Raw genomic sequence first — 23,453 nt, forward strand, 5'->3', positions numbered from 1 at the left:
TGGACACAATGTGAAGAACAGAATAAGAGGCCAGGTAATGCTCTGACCAGCTGCTGCAGCCAGAAAAGTTAAAGGAGACTTAGCTAGTGATCTGTGGTAGACATATTGCAGACACTGAGCAAATAGAAATCACCAGGCAAATTACACTCAAAATGTAGGGAAAGCTGCAGGGAGGGTGATCAATACCTGCGACAAGGATCTGTAGGGTGTTTCAATGCAATATAGAATAAGCCTCACATATGTTCTGACCAAGCTTCTATTCTACAGAAGTCTCTATAAAACTCTCAGGCTGATCACCAGTGTTTGCTTCCAGTAGGTTTGAACCTTCTGAGAACTACTGTTACTGGGATTGTGAGTAGGTTCGCAGGAAAAAAATGGTTCGGTAACACCAGCTTTTTTAAACATCACTTCTTTCTCTTGTATTTTGCATGGGCTCTTTCTAAAAAAGAAATGCAAGAGAGGTTTAGGAGCACTTCTCTGCAACAAAATACCAGCTTCTTCGAATGCGATTTAATAGTTTGACCTAAATTTACAATGCATTTGTGCAGACACCTGTGATGCATAGTGGTGGTACGCTTTGCAAAGCAGTCAGACAGCAGCATTGATTACATTTCTTACGCAAAATATATATTATGCGTCAAAAAGTTGAAGTAAGTGCAGCAGTATTGACTTTCCATCACGGAGAGTCAGACCCTTAATAATAAATGAAGGCATAATGGGGGTGGGCGGACGGTTGCAGCACAAACACTGACAGAATTTCATGCAAAACCAGATCTACTAAAGAAACAAACAATTTAGTGGAATACCGCTTGATAATCCCAAACCTAACGTAATTTAGGCAACAGTGGATACATGTCGAGGGCACCGCATTGATTAGAAAATGAATACATCTATCAGGATCTTTGGCAGGAAAAATAATTTACAGAATGGTCGTTTACCAAAATGACTGTGCATGTTTTGGGTGCTTCCCTTCTATGTAATATTAAGCTACTTCCACAAGAAGGACGCACTACTCTCAAATTTTATCTGCCAATAGCAAGAGTTCCAGGACTGTCCATGAATTACCTCTTCTATCTTGGCAGAGAGGAGGCTCAGGGGCGTATAACAGGCCCCCGCAGCCCAAGCGGTGCGAGGGGGCCCGAGCTGCACTGGGCCCCCTCAGCACAGTACTGAGGCCTGAGAGCTCTGGATTAAATCCAGAGCGGGGGGCCCCTTCAACTTTCGTTACACCACTGAGGAGGCTGGCTGCTCCCAGACACGTGATTGTAAAATTGGTTTGCTCTGAGAAAGAGGCTTTACCACCTGTCCCAACATTAAGCTCCAGAGCCCTTCTTTTTACATTTATGTCGGCAAGCTTGACGTATTTTCTTTAAGTTTGGGAATCCGGGTTTTTTAAAGAAGAGAATTCTAAGCCCCCTGAAATATTTTATTTAGTGTACTTTAGATCAAGTGCTTTTGGAAAATACCACCACTGCATGTCAATATCATTTAATGTAGAAATACTGAGACCTTCAGAATACATTTTGCAATCTATGGCTAGAGCTAGCAGATTTTCTTAAGGCAATGGATTTAAATCTTTTGATCCACTCATGAGGCCATTAAGACTTCTCAACTCAGCTTTTTTCTAATATTTTTCCAAATGACTTTAATGGGGTATTTATAAGCCAAAATCAAGCTACACTATGGGGGTCACCACTTCTCAAAACCCTTTTTCAGATAACACTTTTAAATATATAGATTTGTATAATACGTTACTGGAGGAAAGGTAAGATGGTGACAAAAAGGACAGAGAAACATGTTGTAAGGGTGGCTGCTCGCTTGAATCAGCTAGGCCTATGTGCACTGAACTGGAGATCACAGACGGATTCCCAAGCTGCCTAAACATATGGCCACACTGGATTAGATCTGGATGTCAATAGCACACTTCCATACTATCCAAAAGTTTGCCGCCACACCCTCCCTGGCTCGCGACCATGCAATGCTGACATGACCACCAAAAATTCAGACCTATCGGGTACGAAGAGCAACTAGAACCAGTAAAAAAAGTACAGTGGATCAATGATAACCAAGTGATGTTTGAAGAAAGGGACACAAACAAAGGCACCAAAGGACTATCAAGGGGGGCATGGCTGGGCCGAGGACAAACATGGCCGCTCGAGCCTGAAGCTCCCGCACGGTGCCTACCTTATATGGGCTAACCTCCATGTCACCATTCCATCAGCGGTCTTCCCCGAGCCGCAGCGCTGCTGATGTCTTTCCCGCTGCCTTGAAACTAAATTTGGGCGGAAGTCGTTGGCTGATCATGCAGAGCAATTGGATGCAGATGGAGGCCTGATGTGGCCCTCGGAGACCACGTGACATCAGGGGTCACGGGTGAGCCTGAGGGCGGAGCTGCTGCCACTCCAGTAGGCTAATGCTAAGAAGGTAATGGGATGCACACCATGTTGCTAAGTCCTTATTTATCCAAAAATCCTCACAGAGTGCGTGTGTTACTGGTATAGTGCCTTGCCCTGGTGGCACTTGATAAACAATGAAAAGAGTGGGGCGTCATTTTACGCCCCAAACCAGTCGCACAGCTACGTGCTCAAGTACCACAATGCTTTGAATTCATCCATGTTTAATCAAATTTTTGTTCGTTATCTTCTCCAACTCAACTCCACTTTATCCACACTTGGAGAGCCATGCAATTTTCCAAGTTTCCTATGTTTATGATGAGACCATCCGGACTTCTGTCACAAACACGATAAACGCATGATTCATCCCAGGCAAGTTCTTTATTAAAAACCCAATGCATTTCGGACTGCTCGAGTCCTTCGTCAGGGGTAACTACAAGTGAAACATGTTATAATTAATAATAAACATGTACATACAACATTATGCATCTATTCAACAATCCTCTGTAAACAGCGTTAATCTACTGTGCTCAAATGATTATTATACGCGAAAAAAGACAAAAAATGAATTTAAATTAATAAAGTGTACAAGCATGCCCCTTACTGACGCACCCCCATGAATTCCCCCTTCTGCGCTGTGCTGCGAAGCTTCTTAGCTGACTTCCTACATGTCCCATCTGTTTATAGTAAAGACCCTCTTCATAACCAGCCACTCACGTTGAACACATAAAAAGCCCCTCTCTGTATGACTCAATGTTTCTAAACCCTCAAAAACGTGCTTTTATGCTCATTTCTCCACTCCTCCATCTATGATTACGCCCGTGAGGTCCCAACTGAACTTCACCTTTCTGACAAGCATGCCTTATTGTGTACAGCGTCTAGCTCACGTACCTGCCCGGGAGTATTACAAGTTCACCATCCTCCTCTTCAAAAACGAAATTTTAACCCGCCTCTGAAAACGCTCGTTTTTTAAACCTCGCGTGCAAATGAAATCCCTCCCTGATGCGCGCGTGTGCAAATTAATCACCTGGTCTGGCCGTTTTTTTTCGCTTCGCAGTTAGTAAAAACTACAGTCCCCAAAGTGCTTTGCTTTTTGTAATCTTAATTACTATAACAGCATAATTGTACTTTAAAAATGCATTCCCAAATGAAACTGCGTGCATAAAAAAGTGCTCTGTCACAAATGCTGCTTTCTCGATATTGTTGAAGAAGCTGATTAACTCTTATCCCCCAATTCAGAAAGAACACGGTGTAATGGCCATGGTGTGGATCAAGTTTCCAAGTCCATTTAATCTTTTCGCCTGCTTCCAGTGCTGGGTGCAAACCATAAGTAGGGCAATGATTCATGGTTAATGCTAAGAAGGTAATGGGATGCACACCATGTTGCTAAGTCCTTATTTATCCAAAAATCCTCACAGAGTGCGTGCGTTACTGGTATAGTGCCTTGCCCTGGTGGCACTTGATAAACAATGAAAAGAGTGGGGCGTCATTTTACGCCCCAAACCAGTCTCACAGCTACGTGCTCAAGTACCACAATGCTTTGAATTCATCCATGTTTAATCAAATTTTTGTTCGTTATCTTCTCCAACTCAACTCCACTTTATCCACACTTGGAGAGCCATGCAATTTTCCAAGTTTCCTATGTTTATGATGAGACCATCCGGACTTCTGTCACAAACACGATAAACGCATGATTCATCCCAGGCAAGTTCTTTATTAAAAACCCAATGCATTTCGGACTGCTCGAGTCCTTCGTCAGGGGTAACTACAAGTGAAACATGTTATAATTAATAATAAACATGTACATACAACATTATGCATCTATTCAACAATCCTCTGTAAACAGCGTTAATCTACTGTGCTCAAATGATTATTATACGCGAAAAAAGACAAAAAATGAATTTAAATTAATAAAGTGTACAAGCATGCCCCTTACTGACGCACCCCCATGAATTCCCCCTTCTGCGCTGTGCTGCGAAGCTTCTTAGCTGACTTCCTACATGTCCCATCTGTTTATAATAAAGACCCTCTTCATAACCAGCCACTCACGTTGAACACATAAAAAGCCCCTCTCTGTATGACTCAATGTTTCTAAACCCTCAAAAACGTGCTTTTATGCTCATTTCTCCACTCCTCCATCTATGAGTACGCCCGTGAGGTCCCAACTGAACTTCACCTTTCTGACAAGCATGCCTTATTGTGTACAGCGTCTAGCTCACGTACCTGCCCGGGAGTATTACAAGTTCACCATCCTCCTCTTCAAAAACGAAATTTTAACCCGCCTCTGAAAACGCTCGTTTTTTAAACCTCGCGTGCAAATGAAATCCCTCCCTGATGCGCGCGTGTGCAAATTAATCACCTGGTCTGGCCGTTTTTTTTCGCTTCGCAGTTAGTAAAAACTACAGTCCCCAAAGTGCTTTGCTTTTTGTAATCTTAATTACTATAACAGCATAATTGTACTTTAAAAATGCATTCCCAAATGAAACTGCGTGCATAAAAAAGTGCTCTGTTACAAATGCTGCTTTCTCGATATTGTTGAAGAAGCTGATTAACTCTTATCCCCCAATTCAGAAAGAACACGGTGTAATGGCCATGGTGTGGATCAAGTTTCCAAGTCCATTTAATCTTTTCGCCTGCTTCCAGTGCTGGGTGCAAACCATAAGTAGGGCAATGATTCATGGTTAATGCTAAGAAGGTAATGGGATGCACACCATGTTGCTAAGTCCTTATTTATCCAAAAATCCTCACAGAGTGCGTGCGTTACTGGTATAGTGCCTTGCCCTGGTGGCACTTGATAAACAATGAAAAGAGTGGGGCGTCATTTTACGCCCCAAACCAGTCGCACAGCTACGTGCTCAAGTACCACAATGCTTTGAATTCATCCATGTTTAATCAAATTTTTGTTCGTTATCTTCTCCAACTCAACTCCACTTTATCCACACTTGGAGAGCCATGCAATTTTCCAAGTTTCCTATGTTTATGATGAGACCATCCGGACTTCTGTCACAAACACGATAAACGCATGATTCATCCCAGGCAAGTTCTTTATTAAAAACCCAATGCATTTCGGACTGCTCGAGTCCTTCGTCAGGGGTAACTACAAGTGAAACATGTTATAATTAATAATAAACATGTACATACAACATTATGCATCTATTCAACAATCCTCTGTAAACAGCGTTAATCTACTGTGCTCAAATGATTATTATACGCGAAAAAAGACAAAAAATGAATTTAAATTAATAAAGTGTACAAGCATGCCCCTTACTGACGCACCCCCATGAATTCCCCCTTCTGCGCTGTGCTGCGAAGCTTCTTAGCTGACTTCCTACATGTCCCATCTGTTTATAGTAAAGACCCTCTTCATAACCAGCCACTCACGTTGAACACATAAAAAGCCCCTCTCTGTATGACTCAATGTTTCTAAACCCTCAAAAACGTGCTTTTATGCTCATTTCTCCACTCCTCCATCTATGATTACGCCCGTGAGGTCCCAACTGAACTTCACCTTTCTGACAAGCATGCCTTATTGTGTACAGCGTCTAGCTCACGTACCTGCCCGGGAGTATTACAAGTTCACCATCCTCCTCTTCAAAAACGAAATTTTAACCCGCCTCTGAAAACGCTCGTTTTTTAAACCTCGCGTGCAAATGAAATCCCTCCCTGATGCGCGCGTGTGCAAATTAATCACCTGGTCTGGCCGTTTTTTTTCGCTTCGCAGTTAGTAAAAACTACAGTCCCCAAAGTGCTTTGCTTTTTGTAATCTTAATTACTATAACAGCATAATTGTACTTTAAAAATGCATTCCCAAATGAAACTGCGTGCATAAAAAAGTGCTCTGTCACAAATGCTGCTTTCTCGATATTGTTGAAGAAGCTGATTAACTCTTATCCCCCAATTCAGAAAGAACACGGTGTAATGGCCATGGTGTGGATCAAGTTTCCAAGTCCATTTAATCTTTTCGCCTGCTTCCAGTGCTGGGTGCAAACCATAAGTAGGGCAATGATTCATGGTTAATGCTAAGAAGGTAATGGGATGCACACCATGTTGCTAAGTCCTTATTTATCCAAAAATCCTCACAGAGTGCGTGCGTTACTGGTATAGTGCCTTGCCCTGGTGGCACTTGATAAACAATGAAAAGAGTGGGGCGTCATTTTACGCCCCAAACCAGTCGCACAGCTACGTGCTCAAGTACCACAATGCTTTGAATTCATCCATGTTTAATCAAATTTTTGTTCGTTATCTTCTCCAACTCAACTCCACTTTATCCACACTTGGAGAGCCATGCAATTTTCCAAGTTTCCTATGTTTATGATGAGACCATCCGGACTTCTGTCACAAACACGATAAACGCATGATTCATCCCAGGCAAGTTCTTTATTAAAAACCCAATGCATTTCGGACTGCTCGAGTCCTTCGTCAGGGGTAACTACAAGTGAAACATGTTATAATTAATAATAAACATGTACATACAACATTATGCATCTATTCAACAATCCTCTGTAAACAGCGTTAATCTACTGTGCTCAAATGATTATTATACGCGAAAAAAGACAAAAAATGAATTTAAATTAATAAAGTGTACAAGCATGCCCCTTACTGACGCACCCCCATGAATTCCCCCTTCTGCGCTGTGCTGCGAAGCTTCTTAGCTGACTTCCTACATGTCCCATCTGTTTATAATAAAGACCCTCTTCATAACCAGCCACTCACGTTGAACACATAAAAAGCCCCTCTCTGTATGACTCAATGTTTCTAAACCCTCAAAAACGTGCTTTTATGCTCATTTCTCCACTCCTCCATCTATGAGTACGCCCGTGAGGTCCCAACTGAACTTCACCTTTCTGACAAGCATGCCTTATTGTGTACAGCGTCTAGCTCACGTACCTGCCCGGGAGTATTACAAGTTCACCATCCTCCTCTTCAAAAACGAAATTTTAACCCGCCTCTGAAAACGCTCGTTTTTTAAACCTCGCGTGCAAATGAAATCCCTCCCTGATGCGCGCGTGTGCAAATTAATCACCTGGTCTGGCCGTTTTTTTTCGCTTCGCAGTTAGTAAAAACTACAGTCCCCAAAGTGCTTTGCTTTTTGTAATCTTAATTACTATAACAGCATAATTGTACTTTAAAAATGCATTCCCAAATGAAACTGCGTGCATAAAAAAGTGCTCTGTTACAAATGCTGCTTTCTCGATATTGTTGAAGAAGCTGATTAACTCTTATCCCCCAATTCAGAAAGAACACGGTGTAATGGCCATGGTGTGGATCAAGTTTCCAAGTCCATTTAATCTTTTCGCCTGCTTCCAGTGCTGGGTGCAAACCATAAGTAGGGCAATGATTCATGGTTAATGCTAAGAAGGTAATGGGATGCACACCATGTTGCTAAGTCCTTATTTATCCAAAAATCCTCACAGAGTGCGTGCGTTACTGGTATAGTGCCTTGCCCTGGTGGCACTTGATAAACAATGAAAAGAGTGGGGCGTCATTTTACGCCCCAAACCAGTCGCACAGCTACGTGCTCAAGTACCCCAATGCTTTGAATTCATCCATGTTTAATCAAATTTTTGTTCGTTATCTTCTCCAACTCAACTCCACTTTATCCACACTTGGAGAGCCATGCAATTTTCCAAGTTTCCTATGTTTATGATGAGACCATCCGGACTTCTGTCACAAACACGATAAACGCATGATTCATCCCAGGCAAGTTCTTTATTAAAAACCCAATGCATTTCGGACTGCTCGAGTCCTTCGTCAGGGGTAACTACAAGTGAAACATGTTATAATTAATAATAAACATGTACATACAACATTATGCATCTATTCAACAATCCTCAATAAACAGCGTTAATCTACTGTGCTCAAATGATTATTATACGCGAAAAAAAACCAAAAAATGAATTTAAATTAATAAAGTGTACAAGCATGCCCCTTACTGACGCACCCCCATGAATTCCCCCTTCTGCGCTGTGCTGCGAAGCTTCTTAGCTGACTTCCTACATGTCCCATCTGTTTATAGTAAAGACCCTCTTCATAACCAGCCACTCACGTTGAACACATAAAAAGCCCCTCTCTGTATGACTCAATGTTTCTAAACCCTCAAAAACGTGCTTTTATGCTCATTTCTCCACTCCTCCATCTATGATTACGCCCGTGAGGTCCCAACTGAACTTCACCTTTCTGACAAGCATGCCTTATTGTGTACAGCGTCTAGCTCACGTACCTGCCCGGGAGTATTACAAGTTCACCATCCTCCTCTTCAAAAACGAAATTTTAACCCGCCTCTGAAAACGCTCGTTTTTTAAACCTCGCGTGCAAATGAAATCCCTCCCTGATGCGCGCGTGTGCAAATTAATCACCTGGTCTGGCCGTTTTTTTTCGCTTCGCAGTTAGTAAAAACTACAGTCCCCAAAGTGCTTTGCTTTTTGTAATCTTAATTACTATAACAGCATAATTGTACTTTAAAAATGCATTCCCAAATGAAACTGCGTGCATAAAAAAGTGCTCTGTTACAAATGCTGCTTTCTCGATATTGTTGAAGAAGCTGATTAACTATTATCCCCCAATTCAGAAAGAACACGGTGTAATGGCCATGGTGTGGATCAAGTTTCCAAGTCCATTTAATCTTTTCGCCTGCTTCCAGTGCTGGGTGCAAACCATAAGTAGGGCAATGATTCATGGTTAATGCTAAGAAGGTAATGGGATGCACACCATGTTGCTAAGTCCTTATTTATCCAAAAATCCTCACAGAGTGCGTGCGTTACTGGTATAGTGCCTTGCCCTGGTGGCACTTGATAAACAATGAAAAGAGTGGGGCGTCATTTTACGCCCCAAACCAGTCGCACAGCTACGTGCTCAAGTACCACAATGCTTTGAATTCATCCATGTTCAATCAAATTTTTGTTCGTTATCTTCTCCAACTCAACTCCACTTTATCCACACTTGGAGAGCCATGCAATTTTCCAAGTTTCCTATGTTTATGATGAGACCATCCGGACTTCTGTCACAAACACGATAAACGCATGATTCATCCCAGGCAAGTTCTTTATTAAAAACCCAATGCATTTCGGACTGCTCGAGTCCTTCGTCAGGGGTAACTACAAGTGAAACATGTTATAATTAATAATAAACATGTACATACAACATTATGCATCTATTCAACAATCCTCTGTAAACAGCGTTAATCTACTGTGCTCAAATGATTATTATACGCGAAAAAAGACAAAAAATGAATTTAAATTAATAAAGTGTACAAGCATGCCCCTTACTGACGCACCCCCATGAATTCCCCCTTCTGCGCTGTGCTGCGAAGCTTCTTAGCTGACTTCCTACACGTCCCATCTGTTTATAGTAAAGACCCTCTTCATAACCAGCCACTCACGTTGAACACATAAAAAGCCCCTCTCTGTATGACTCAATGTTTCTAAACCCTCAAAAACGTGCTTTTATGCTCATTTCTCCACTCCTCCATCTATGATTACGCCCGTGAGGTCCCAACTGAACTTCACCTTTCTGACAAGCATGCCTTATTGTGTACAGCGTCTAGCTCACGTACCTGCCCGGGAGTATTACAAGTTCACCATCCTCCTCTTCAAAAACGAAATTTTAACCCGCCTCTGAAAACGCTCGTTTTTTAAACCTCGCGTGCAAATGAAATCCCTCCCTGATGCGCGCGTGTGCAAATTAATCACCTGGTCTGGCCGTTTTTTTTCGCTTCGCAGTTAGTAAAAACTACAGTCCCCAAAGTGCTTTGCTTTTTGTAATCTTAATTACTATAACAGCATAATTGTACTTTAAAAATGCATTCCCAAATGAAACTGCGTGCATAAAAAAGTGCTCTGTTACAAATGCTGCTTTCTCGATATTGTTGAAGAAGCTGATTAACTATTATCCCCCAATTCAGAAAGAACACGGTGTAATGGCCATGGTGTGGATCAAGTTTCCAAGTCCATTTAATCTTTTCGCCTGCTTCCAGTGCTGGGTGCAAACCATAAGTAGGGCAATGATTCATGGTTAATGCTAAGAAGGTAATGGGATGCAGACCATGTTGCTAAGTCCTTATTTATCCAAAAATCCTCACAGAGTGCATGCGTTACTGGTATAGTGCCTTGCCCTGGTGGCACTTGATAAACAATGAAAAGAGTGGGGCGTCATTTTACGCCCCAAACCAGTCGCACAGCTACGTGCTCAAGTACCACAATGCTTTGAATTCATCCATGTTCAATCAAATTTTTGTTCGTTATCTTCTCCAACTCAACTCCACTTTATCCACACTTGGAGAGCCATGCAATTTTCCAAGTTTCCTATGTTTATGATGAGACCATCCGGACTTCTGTCACAAACACGATAAACGCATGATTCATCCCAGGCAAGTTCTTTATTAAAAACCCAATGCATTTCGGACTGCTCGAGTCCTTCGTCAGGGGTAACTACAAGTGAAACATGTTATAATTAATAATAAACATGTACATACAACATTATGCATCTATTCAACAATCCTCTGTAAACAGCGTTAATCTACTGTGCTCAAATGATTATTATACGCGAAAAAAGACAAAAAATGAATTTAAATTAATAAAGTGTACAAGCATGCCCCTTACTGACGCACCCCCATGAATTCCCCCTTCTGCGCTGTGCTGCGAAGCTTCTTAGCTGACTTCCTACATGTCCCATCTGTTTATAGTAAAGACCCTCTTCATAACCAGCCACTCACGTTGAACACATAAAAAGCCCCTCTCTGTATGACTCAATGTTTCTAAACCCTCAAAAACGTGCTTTTATGCTCATTTCTCCACTCCTCCATCTATGATTACGCCCGTGAGGTCCCAACTGAACTTCACCTTTCTGACAAGCATGCCTTATTGTGTACAGCGTCTAGCTCACGTACCTGCCCGGGAGTATTACAAGTTCACCATCCTCCTCTTCAAAAACGAAATTTTAACCCGCCTCTGAAAACGCTCGTTTTTTAAACCTCGCGTGCAAATGAAATCCCTCCCTGATGCGCGCGTGTGCAAATTAATCACCTGGTCTGGCCGTTTTTTTTCGCTTCGCAGTTAGTAAAAACTACAGTCCCCAAAGTGCTTTGCTTTTTGTAATCTTAATTACTATAACAGCATAATTGTACTTTAAAAATGCATTCCCAAATGAAACTGCGTGCATAAAAAAGTGCTCTGTTACAAATGCTGCTTTCTCGATATTGTTGAAGAAGCTGATTAACTCTTATCCCCCAATTCAGAAAGAACACGGTGTAATGGCCATGGTGTGGATCAAGTTTCCAAGTCCATTTAATCTTTTCGCCTGCTTCCAGTGCTGGGTGCAAACCATAAGTAGGGCAATGATTCATGGTTAATGCTAAGAAGGTAATGGGATGCACGCCATGTTGCTAAGTCCTTGATCCACACCATGGCCATTACACCGTGTTCTTTCTGAATTGGGGGATAAGAGTTACTCAGCTTCTTCAACAATATCGAGAAAGCAGCATTTGTAACAGAGCACTTTTTTATGCACGCAGTTTCATTTGGGAATGCATTTTTAAAGTACAATTATGCTGTTATAGTAATTAAGATTACAAAAAGCAAAGCACTTTGGGGACTGTAGTTTTTACTAACTGCGAAGCGAAAAAAAACGGCCAGACCAGGTGATTAATTTGCACACGCGCGCATCAGGGAGGGATTTCATTTGCACGCGAGGTTTAAAAAACGAGCGTTTTCAGAGGCGGGTTAAAATTTCGTTTTTGAAGAGGAGGATGGTGAACTTGTAATACTCCCGGGCAGGTACGTGAGCTAGACGCTGTACACAATAAGGCATGCTTGTCAGAAAGGTGAAGTTCAGTTGGGACCTCACGGGCGTAATCATAGATGGAGGAGTGGAGAAATGAGCATAAAAGCACGTTTTTGAGGGTTTAGAAACATTGAGTCATACAGAGAGGGGCTTTTTATGTGTTCAACATGAGTGGCTGGTTATGAAGAGGGTCTTTACTATAAACAGATGGGACATGTAGGAAGTCAGCTAAGAAGCTTCGCAGCACAGCGCAGAAGGGGGAATTCATGGGGGTGCGTCAGTAAGGGGCATGCTTGTACACTTTATTAATTTAAATTCATTTTTTGTCTTTTTTCGCGTATAATAATCATTTGAGCACAGTAGATTAACGCTGTTTACAGAGGATTGTTGAATAGATGCATAATGTTGTATGTACATGTTTATTATTAATTATAACATGTTTCACTTGTAGTTACCCCTGACGAAGGACTCGAGCAGTCCGAAATGCATTGGGTTTTTAATAAAGAACTTGCCTGGGATGAATCATGCGTTTATCGTGTTTGTGACAGAAGTCCGGATGGTCTCATCATAAACATAGGAAACTTGGAAAATTGCATGGCTCTCCAAGTGTGGATAAAGTGGAGTTGAGTTGGAGAAGATAACGAACAAAAATTTGATTAAACATGGATGAATTCAAAGCATTGTGGTACTTGAGCACGTAGCTGTGCGACTGGTTTGGGGCGTAAAATGACGCCCCACTCTTTTCATTGTTTATCAAGTGCCACCAGGGCAAGGCACTATACCAGTAACGCACGCACTCTGTGAGGATTTTTGGATAAATAAGGACTTAGCAACATGGTGTGCATCCCATTACCTTCTTAGCATTAACCATGAATCATTGCCCTACTTATGGTTTGCACCCAGCACTGGAAGCAGGCGAAAAGATTAAATGGACTTGGAAACTTGATCCACACCATGGCCATTACACCGTGTTCTTTCTGAATTGGGGGATAAGAGTTAATCAGCTTCTTCAACAATATCGAGAAAGCAGCATTTGTAACAGAGCACTTTTTTATGCACGCAGTTTCATTTGGGAATGCATTTTTAAAGTACAATTATGCTGTTATAGTAATTAAGATTACAAAAAGCAAAGCACTTTGGGGACTGTAGTTTTTACTAACTGCGAAGCGAAAAAAAACGGCCAGACCAGGTGATTAATTTGCACACGCGCGCATCAGGGAGGAATTTCATTTGCACGCGAGGTTTAAAAAACGAGCGTTTTCAGAGGCGGGTTAAAATTTCGTTTTTGAAGAGGAGGATGGTGAACTTGTAATACTCCCGGGCAGGTACGTGAGCTAGACGCTGTACACAATAAGGCATGCTTGTCAGAAAGGTGAAGTTCAGTTGGGACCTCACGGGCGTAATCATAGATGGAGGAGTGGAGAAATGAGCATAAAAGCACGTTTTTGAGGGTTTAGAAACATTGAGTCATACAGAGAGGGGCTTTTTATGTGTTCAACGTGAGTGGCTGGTTATGAAGAGGGTCTTTACTATAAACAGATGGGACATGTAGGAAGTCAGCTAAGAAGCTTCGCAGCACAGCGCAGAAGGGGGAATTCATGGGGGTGCGTCAGTAAGGGGCATGCTTGTACACTTTATTAATTTAAATTCATTTTTTGTCTTTTTTCGCGTATAATAATCATTTGAGCACAGTAGATTAACGCTGTTTACAGAGGATTGTTGAATAGATGCATAATGTTGTATGTACATGTTTATTATTAATTATAACATGTTTCACTTGTAGTTACCCCTGACGAAGGACTCGAGCAGTCCGAAATGCATTGGGTTTTTAATAAAGAACTTGCCTGGGATGAATCATGCGTTTATCGTGTTTGTGACAGAAGTCCGGATGGTCTCATCATAAACATAGGAAACTTGGAAAATTGCATGGCTCTCCAAGTGTGGATAAAGTGGAGTTGAGTTGGAGAAGATAACGAACAAAAATTTGATTAAACATGGATGAATTCAAAGCATTGTGGTACTTGAGCACGTAGCTGTGCGACTGGTTTGGGGCGTAAAATGACGCCCCACTCTTTTCATTGTTTATCAAGTGCCACCAGGGCAAGGCACTATACCAGTAACGCACGCACTCTGTGAGGATTTTTGGATAAATAAGGACTTAGCAACATGGTGTGCATCCCATTACCTTCTTAGCATTAACCATGAATCATTGCCCTACTTATGGTTTGCACCCAGCACTGGAAGCAGGCGAAAAGATTAAATGGACTTGGAAACTTGATCCACACCATGGCCATTACACCGTGTTCTTTCTGAATTGGGGGATAAGAGTTAATCAGCTTCTTCAACAATATCGAGAAAGCAGCATTTGTAACAGAGCACTTTTTTATGCACGCAGTTTCATTTGGGAATGCATTTTTAAAGTACAATTATGCTGTTATAGTAATTAAGATTACAAAAAGCAAAGCACTTTGGGGACTGTAGTTTTTACTAACTGCGAAGCGAAAAAAAACGGCCAGACCAGGTGATTAATTTGCACACGCGCGCATCAGGGAGGGATTTCATTTGCACGCGAGGTTTAAAAAAACGAGCGTTTTCAGAGGCGGGTTAAAATTTCGTTTTTGAAGAGGAGGATGGTGAACTTGTAATACTCCCGGGCAGGTACGTGAGCTAGACGCTGTACACAATAAGGCATGCTTGTCAGAAAGGTGAAGTTCAGTTGGGACCTCACGGGCGTAATCATAGATGGAGGAGTGGAGAAATGAGCATAAAAGCACGTTTTTGAGGGTTTAGAAACATTGAGTCATACAGAGAGGGGCTTTTTATGTGTTCAACGTGAGTGGCTGGTTATGAAGAGGGTCTTTACTATAAACAGATGGGACATGTAGGAAGTCAGCTAAGAAGCTTCGCAGCACAGCGCAGAAGGGGGAATTCATGGGGGTGCGTCAGTAAGGGGCATGCTTGTACACTTTATTAATTTAAATTCATTTTTTGTCTTTTTTCGCGTATAATAATCATTTGAGCACAGTAGATTAACGCTGTTTACAGAGGATTGTTGAATAGATGCATAATGTTGTATGTACATGTTTATTATTAATTATAACATGTTTCACTTGTAGTTACCCCTGACGAAGGACTCGAGCAGTCCGAAATGCATTGGGTTTTTAATAAAGAACTTGCCTGGGATGAATCATGCGTTTATCGTGTTTGTGACAGAAGTCCGGATGGTCTCATCATAAACATAGGAAACTTGGAAAATTGCATGGCTCTCCAAGTGTGGATAAAGTGGAGTTGAGTTGGAGAAGATAACGAACAAAAATTTGATTAAACATGGATGAATTCAAAGCATTGTGGTACTTGAGCACGTAGCTGTGCGACTGGTTTGGGGCGTAAAATGACACCCCACTCTTTTCATTGCCACTCCAGTAGGCGTCATTGAAATCGAGACACTCTCTGCCGAGCGAGACCCGGACCGGAACCTTGCGGTGGTGAGTTGCGTTGTGCCCCAGCTCCCCCCTTATCCAGCACTGCTTGTGCGGCTTTGTTGACTGTGGGGGCGGGGTGCTGCGCGGACTCCCCCCAATGCTTGCATCCTATTTGGCGAGATTTTGCTGCTCTGTGAGGGGGATGCCTATTGCTGGTGTCTCCTCCCCCAGGGGCCGTATGGATCCAATGTAGGAGGCAACTAGAACTGGAGTGACTCATCCGTGGCTGAAATTGGGGCCCTGGTACGGTGTGGCACACACTCTTGTACATGCAAATGCACTGATCCCTGTTCCTGACTTCCTATTTCAAAGCTGATATGACTCTGCATGGTGCCTGCGCTCCATAGCATAGCGGAATAGTAGGCATTGCACTGCACATCACTAAATAGCCTGGATCCACTGTGCCCTGAGGCTGAGGTGGGGTTAGAGGCCTATCCCCCTCAAATGCGCAATCACCTGACTTGACCCTGTGCTGCCACATGGGGCGCACTGACCCTCGTCAGCACCCGCTCTCTTTTGAGGTGCCCAAGACCCCTCGGCATTTCGAGGAGGAGTCCCGAGGGGTGGCCTCGAGCTCTGGAGGCCCCGGCCCTGACGCATCTGAGGGGACGCAACCATTCTCGCAGCTCAGCTGGCTTTAAATCTGTGGACACTAAGTTGGACGCACTGGCCATGCAGCCAGGAAATATGCGCGAGCAGACAGTGCCCCACAAGGCGCGCCTTACCTCGGCCGAGCAGAGCATATCAGACCTTGAGGATACTAATGATGATGATTTGAAGCACATAGACAGGCTGGAGAATATGCTGAAGCTTACGGCTGCTGCAAAGGCGGAGGATCTGATGGCAAGTTCTCACAGGAACAACATGCGCATCGCCAGGGTGGCCGAATCCACCAACACAGGATGTATGTGCTTGTATGTAGAGTCACCACTCATAGATATATTCGGCAGGGAAGTATTCTCTCCCATGTTCTCAGTTGAGAGGGTGCACATGACCCCCGGCCCATGCCCTGCTCTGGTCACTCCGGCCCGATTGATCATTACTAAGCTCCTCAACTACCAAGACCGGGACACGGTCCTGCGCCTCGCGAGGGAGGGTTCTTCAATACAACACCAGGGCATGACCCTATCCTTTTTACCGGACTTCACACCGATTGTGCTGGAAGCATCCCATAAATTCGCAGACATGATGCGCTGTCTGGCAAAAGCTGCCGTGAAGAACTCCATGCTATATCCTGCCCGCCTGCGAGATCAGCAGAATGGCAAAATGCACATTTTCGATACCCCATCCAAGGCCACTGCTTTCTGCAAGCAAAACTGCCTGGGCGCATCTTCGACTACTGATGCTGGAGCTGCGGGACCTTCGATGCCTCCCGGTACGGGCTGACCTATGCAAGCTCTGATCAGACACAGGCTTTGTTTGAAGCACGCTCTGGGATGCTGGGTGTGTGGACAGCAAAGTAAAGTTACTCTACATGGAGATCTGATGCTGCTGATAATGGCAATGGACACATAGATACTCATTGGCCTACCTTTATTCACCATTTTACTTTTAACCCACAGCCACCGCGCCACAAGTGTTGCCCCCCCTGTTGTGTTGGTAAATGTATATGCACCTAATGTAGACTCTCCCAATTTTTTTACAGGACTTGCGGCACAACTTGAACGAATGCACAACCACACGATACTCCTGGGGGAAGACTTCAATCTCACACTGGACCCTGCAATAGACACCACGAGCACAGGGGTTGTTACGAAGCCACACTCTCACCAACAGCTTACTTCCTTACTGACTTCTCACTTCCTTAAGGATGCCTGGTGACTTAAACATCGCTCAGAAAGATGCTACACTTTCTTCTCTGCACTGCACGGCTTGTGGTCGTGTGTTGACCGCTGGTGTGGCACTCTCAAGCTGGCATTTGCATTTGTTAATGTTACGCATCCTCCTAAAACCCTGTTGGACCATTCTAGTGTATTACTTACCCTAGAGCTCCCCAGTTCTACGATACCGAGCCCCATGGCGATTCCCTTCCAATGCACTATTAGATGACGTATTTATAGCTGAGGTACTGGAAGTGATCACGGAGTACTTCCAAATAAACACTGGCTCAGTCGAGTACTAGTCCACGCTTTGGGATGCCTTCAAGGCTTACATTAGAGGGGTGTGCATAGCAAAGCATTCAGGTGTGCTCCCTCTATACATGCGGAGTTGGAGGGGGTTGAGAAGGCACTTCAAGAGCTGGATGAGCAAGATCAGTGCCAAGATGCTGCTCCAAGGCTATCCAAACATGCATCCCTATGCAGGACTTTCAGGACTTGGCAGCCAGAGAAACTAAATACCTTGGTAAATATGCATGACCCCATATATACGGAGAGGGTGAGCTACTGGGCTGAACTCTAGCCAGTATATTATGCCACCCCATATCAGGTTTCATTGATCACGCACCTCCAAACTGAGAATGACTCGGTAGCAATCGGAACCGATGATATATTTGCCATTTTCCTTGTCCATTACACCCGGCTGTACTCCTCTTGCAGCGCTGGTGCAGTGGAGGCCATTGCTGATTTCCTGGCAGAGGAGGCCATGGTGTGGATTGACTCCGGCCAGCAGTCTTCCTTGCCTCCCCGATCGCCTGTGATGAGATTGCACAGGCCATTGATGATTTGAATGGTAGCCATGCCCCTGGCCTAGACAGCCTTACGTGTACGTTCTACAAAGCTTATAAGACCGAGCTGTCCCCTATCTACTCAAGGTTTATGCGGAGTCACTCTCAAATGGGAAACTTCACCCATCGCTGCAAGAGGCAGTGATAACCCTGATGCTTTAGTCAGGCAAATTCCCTAACAAATGTGCCTCTCATAGACCGCTATCACTGCTGAACCACGATAATAAAATATTAGCCAAGATACTCGCCACCAGGCTCCTCTTGCTTGTTTCCCAGGTAGTATCCCCGATGCATCTATTAATTTACGCACCATATTCGCTGTACTCATTCAAATTAATCCGGAGCTCGCTGCAGTGGCAGTGCTATTGAAGACAGAAAACGCGTTTGACTCTTTGGAGTGGCCCTTTTCTATTTGCAGCATTAACCAAACTAGGCATCCCTAGCAAATTCCTCGTGCTGGTCTGACTTCTCTATGCTGAGCCTTTGGCGCGAGTTAGAATTAAGGGTACCCTGACTGACCAGTTCATGCTCTCTCGTGCGCCCGTCATAAGTGCCCCGTATCCCCCTTTTCTTGTCATCAATCCGTTTGTCAGACATTTGCATAAGCGGCATTTGGCTAGGGTCTTCAATTCCACAAGGGCCCCCTGTTGGCCTCCTTGTACGCTGATGATATCATGCTGTTGTTAGAAACCCAGCGATCAACCTCTCGCCCTTACTCCGTGAAGTGGCCTCGTCTTGTGATTAAGTGGGACAAGTCAGAAATGTTCCCTTTAACAAAGCCACTACTAGCTGCACTCTAGAGTTCCCTTTGAAATGGTGCTCTGACCCACCTAAGTATCTTGGAATTTATTTGCATCACCACAGTGCTGAGGTCATGCGGTTAAATTACGGGCCCACAATTGAAAAATGTAATACCCTAGTGGATAAATGGATCGCGCTGCCTTTGTCCATTGCTAGCAGAGTCGCAATAATTAAAATGGTTGTCTTGCTGTGCTTCTTATATTTGTTACTCAATATTCATAATGCGTCAACCGCTGCGTTTTATGTAACCCTGGGCGTAGTTCGCGAAGTAGCGCTACGGGTAGCTACGCAAAGTGCACGTCGCACTACGCGAGCTTCGCGTAGCACTTCGTGAACTGCGTAGTACCCTGTTCGCACTGTGCAAGATGCCGTTTTCAATGATTGCACAGTGCGGACAAGCATCCGGCACTGTGCAATCAATGAAAACGGCATCTTGCACAGTGCGAGTTGTAGTTTTATGCCGCTCAAGTAGATTTTTACTCGAGCGGCAGCTTTCTCAACGCGGACTGGTAGTTTCTCATCGCGAGCGGTTGCGAGCATATGCAACCACTCACAATGAGAAACCTGACCTCCCCGCGTGGAGAATCTCGCCGGGAGGTTTATTTTCTACGCTCGCGATCGGCAACTTGATGTTGCTGATCGCGAACGAGGAAAAAGTCTCGCCGGGATGTAATTTTGCTGGCTCGCAGTCGCCAACTTGACATTGAGGACCGCGAGCAAGCAAGAAATGACCGCTGCACTATGCTACGCTACGCGTGTTTGCACTATGCTATGTGCAATTCGCGTAGTGCGAAGTAGCACAAACTTCGCAAATTACGCGAGTGTAGCGTAGTGCTTTGCCCAGGCTTAGTTTTATGAGACGTTGCGCTGCATTTTTACACGGTTGGTTGGACCGGTAGACAGCCCATGATTAACTGGCAAACCCTTATTCTGCCATACGGGAGAGGTGGCGTCAAAGTGCCTGATCTGTATCTTTATTATCTAGTGGTGCAAGCCATTGCATTGGGGTGCACCCTCAACTCCCTCGATACGGGGATGGATGAGGGATTTGGTTGACTGTAACACTATGAGTAACACATTTGCCTCTTTACAACCCCACTCCTCTAAGCCTAAAAATGAATGGCATCCCTTGCGTCAGTATCTGCTCCCACACACCTCTGATGGAAAACCCTTGGATTCACTCATGCAGTACCTTGGTCTGGGGGCGGGGTGTGAAGATATAGAATGCAGAACCAGGGCTGAGAACTGAGGTGAGATATCCTGCATTACGTCCTTTCAATCTTCCTGCTGTTAGCCTTTCCTCTGCTGGCACTATTTGTTCTGTTAGTGAAGCTGAATGACGATGTTCTGCCCTGGCTCCCTTATTGGCATTATTTTATATTGTGTGGTACTATGATACTGCGACTTTGCTCTTTAATTATGATGTCCAGGACTGCTCAATGTTACTTTAAATGCAAGGATTATGTAATACTTCTCCAGTTGATATTGGCTGCATTAATCTACAGCACATTAGATTTTTCTATATTATGTTTCTTTCCTGTCTTTTGTGTTACTGTTTGCCTTTTTGGGTTATAAGCAAAACACACAAGATGATGGACGGAATTAGGGGTGGGCGGAATTTGCGAAATCCACTTTCGCAAATTATCGCGAAAATGTTAAAAATTATCGCAAACACGCGGAAATATCGCGAAGATGCAGACGTTTTTTTCCCGCATGTGCGCGAGATTTTCTGCATGGTTGCGGCTTGCCAACTTACCCATGTGGTGGCCCGCGGGCGCGGCCATCTTGTTTTCAGTTGTCTCGCGGTGCATGATCGCGAGAAGAAATACGTGATCGCGTGACGCATGACGTCACTGCGGGCGCGAACTGTCGCGAGACAGCGCAAATGGCTAAAAACAATACAACATCTCATGGAGAACGCGACCGGATTAAGAAAACTTGTCGGCGAACGCAGTGATTCAGGTAAGGCGATCGCGCGTGCGAGAATGTATTATTTTACAGCGCGAGCAAGAACCAAATTATCGCTAAGCTGCGGAATGCGGAAATTTTGACTTTTTCGCGCTTTCCGCGGAACGCGAAAATGTCAAATTATCGCAATTTCCACGAACTGAACGAAATTTTCGCCCAGGCCTAGACGGAATGTGGCACATTGGCAAAACATTCACCCCCAGTCACAGATCTGGGTTTAATCCATTGTTATTTTGCTCACCACGCCACCCCAGTTCAGACATAGCCATATGCAAATAAGTCTTGACCCTGTGCCTCATGGGAACAGTCCAGCCCGAACTGCCAAGCCATGTCTTCCCTGGACCGGAATCAAGCATCCTAGGACCGGTTTCGGGGTTTCACCCCTCTTCAGCGAGGATAGCGTGACTCCAGTGGCGTAGTGAGCACGGGACCCACGTCTGGGCATACCCTTCCCACTTAGGGCGGACAGCAAAACACACAAGATGATGGACGGAATGTTGCACATTGGCAAAACATTCACCCCCAGTCACAGATCTGGGTTTAATCCATCGTTATTTTGCCTATCACGCCACCCCAGTTCAGACATGGCCATATGCAAATCAGTCTTGACCCTGTGCCTCATGGGAACAGTCCAGCCCGAACTGCCAAGCCATGTCTTCTCTGGACCGGAATCAAGCATCCTAGGACTGGTTTCGGGGTTTCACCCCTCTTCAGCCAGGATAGCTTGACTCCAGTGGCATAGTGAGCACGGGACCCACGTCTGGGCATACCCTTCCCACAAGGGGGTGAAACCCCGAAACCGGTCCTAGGATGCTTGCTTCCAGTCCAGGGAGGACCTGGCTTGGCAGTTTGGGCTGGACTGTTCCCATGAGGCATAGGGTCAAGACTGATTTGCATATGGCTGGGTTCAAACTGGAACGGCAGTGTGAGCAAAAAAACTATGGATTTAGGCCCAGATCTCTGTACTGGGGTGAATGTATGACATTGTTCTGCATTCTGTCCATCAACTGTTGTTTTTGCATTTGCGACCCCGAGTGGGAAGGGTATGCCCAGACGTGGGTCCCGTGCTCTCCATGCCACTGGAATCAAGCTATCCTGGCTGAAGAGGGGTGAAACCCCGAAACCGGTCCTAGGATGCTTGTTTCCAGTCCAGGGAGGACCTGGCTTGGCAGTTCGGGCTGGACTGTTCCCATGAGGCACAGGGTCAAGACTGATTTGCATATGGCTGGATTCAAACTGGAACGGCATGGTGAGCAAAAAAACGATGGATTTAGGCCAAGATCTCTGTACTGGGATGAATTTATGACATTGTCCTACATTCTGTCCATCATCTGTTGTTTTTGCATTTGTCACCCCGAGTGGGAAGGGTATGCCCAGACGTGGGTCCCGTGCTCTCCATGCCACTGGAATCAAGCTATCCTGGCTGAAGAGGGGTGAAAGCCCGAAACCGGTCCTAGTATGCTTGTTTCCAGACCAGGGAGGACCTGGCTAGGCAGTTAGGGCTGGACTGTTTCCATGAGGCACAGGGTCAAGACTGATTTGCATATGGCTGGGTTCAAACTGGAACGGCATGGTGAGCAAAAAAACGATGGATTTAGGCCCAGATCTCTGTACTGGGGTGAATTTATGACATTGTTCCGCATTCTGTCCTTCAACTGTTGTTTTTGCATTTGTCACCCCGAGTGGGAAGGGTATGCCCAGACGTGGGTCCCGTGCTCTCCATGCCACTGGAATCAAGCTCTCCTGGCTGAAGAGGGGTGAAACCCCGAAACCGGTCCTAGGATGCTTGTTTCCAGTCCAGGGAGGACCTGGCTTGACAGTTCAGGCTGGACTGTTCCCATGACGCACAGGGTCAAGACTGATTTGCATATGGCTGGGTTCAAACTGGAACGGCATGGTGAGCAAAAAAACGATGGATTTAGGCCCAGATCTCTGTACTGAGGTGAATGTATGACATTATTCTGCATTCTGTCCATCAACTGTTGTTTTTGCATTTCTGGTTTATAAGGCTCCGAAAATTCTATTAAAATCCAATTAAAAAAAAAATCAAGTGAAAGCAAAAAACAAATAGTGACCCTAAAATGCACCCTAAATAACATAGGGCCAGTTGTACGACGCGCAAAATGGCACCTTGAAAATTGCGAGTTTTTTGCGACTTACAAATTGCGAGGCGCTAAATTGAATGTACCTACCCAACCGTCACCCAAATAGCGACTCGCAAGTGACTCGCAATGCCTAATTGTGAGTCGCAAATTGCGATACGCTAAAGGCTCGCAGATAGTGTCCGCGGTAAAAAACATGCATTTTGCATACGCAGTTAGCGTACGCGGTGGAAAGCATGCATTTTGCATGCGCAAATAGCGAGTT

At 44.5% G+C, this 23,453-nt stretch overlaps 1 long non-coding RNA gene across 1 annotated transcript in view; it reads right to left on the reverse strand.

Annotated features, from left to right (window-relative positions):
* The window catches only part of LOC146799622 (uncharacterized), a 387,718-nt gene that overhangs the window by 64,952 nt on the left and 299,313 nt on the right, over positions 1-23,453 (reverse strand). The window lies entirely within an intron of this gene.

Source organism: Triturus cristatus, chromosome 9 (genome assembly GCF_964204655.1).
Source record: "Triturus cristatus chromosome 9, aTriCri1.1, whole genome shotgun sequence".
Lineage (NCBI taxonomy): Eukaryota > Metazoa > Chordata > Amphibia > Caudata > Salamandridae > Triturus > Triturus cristatus.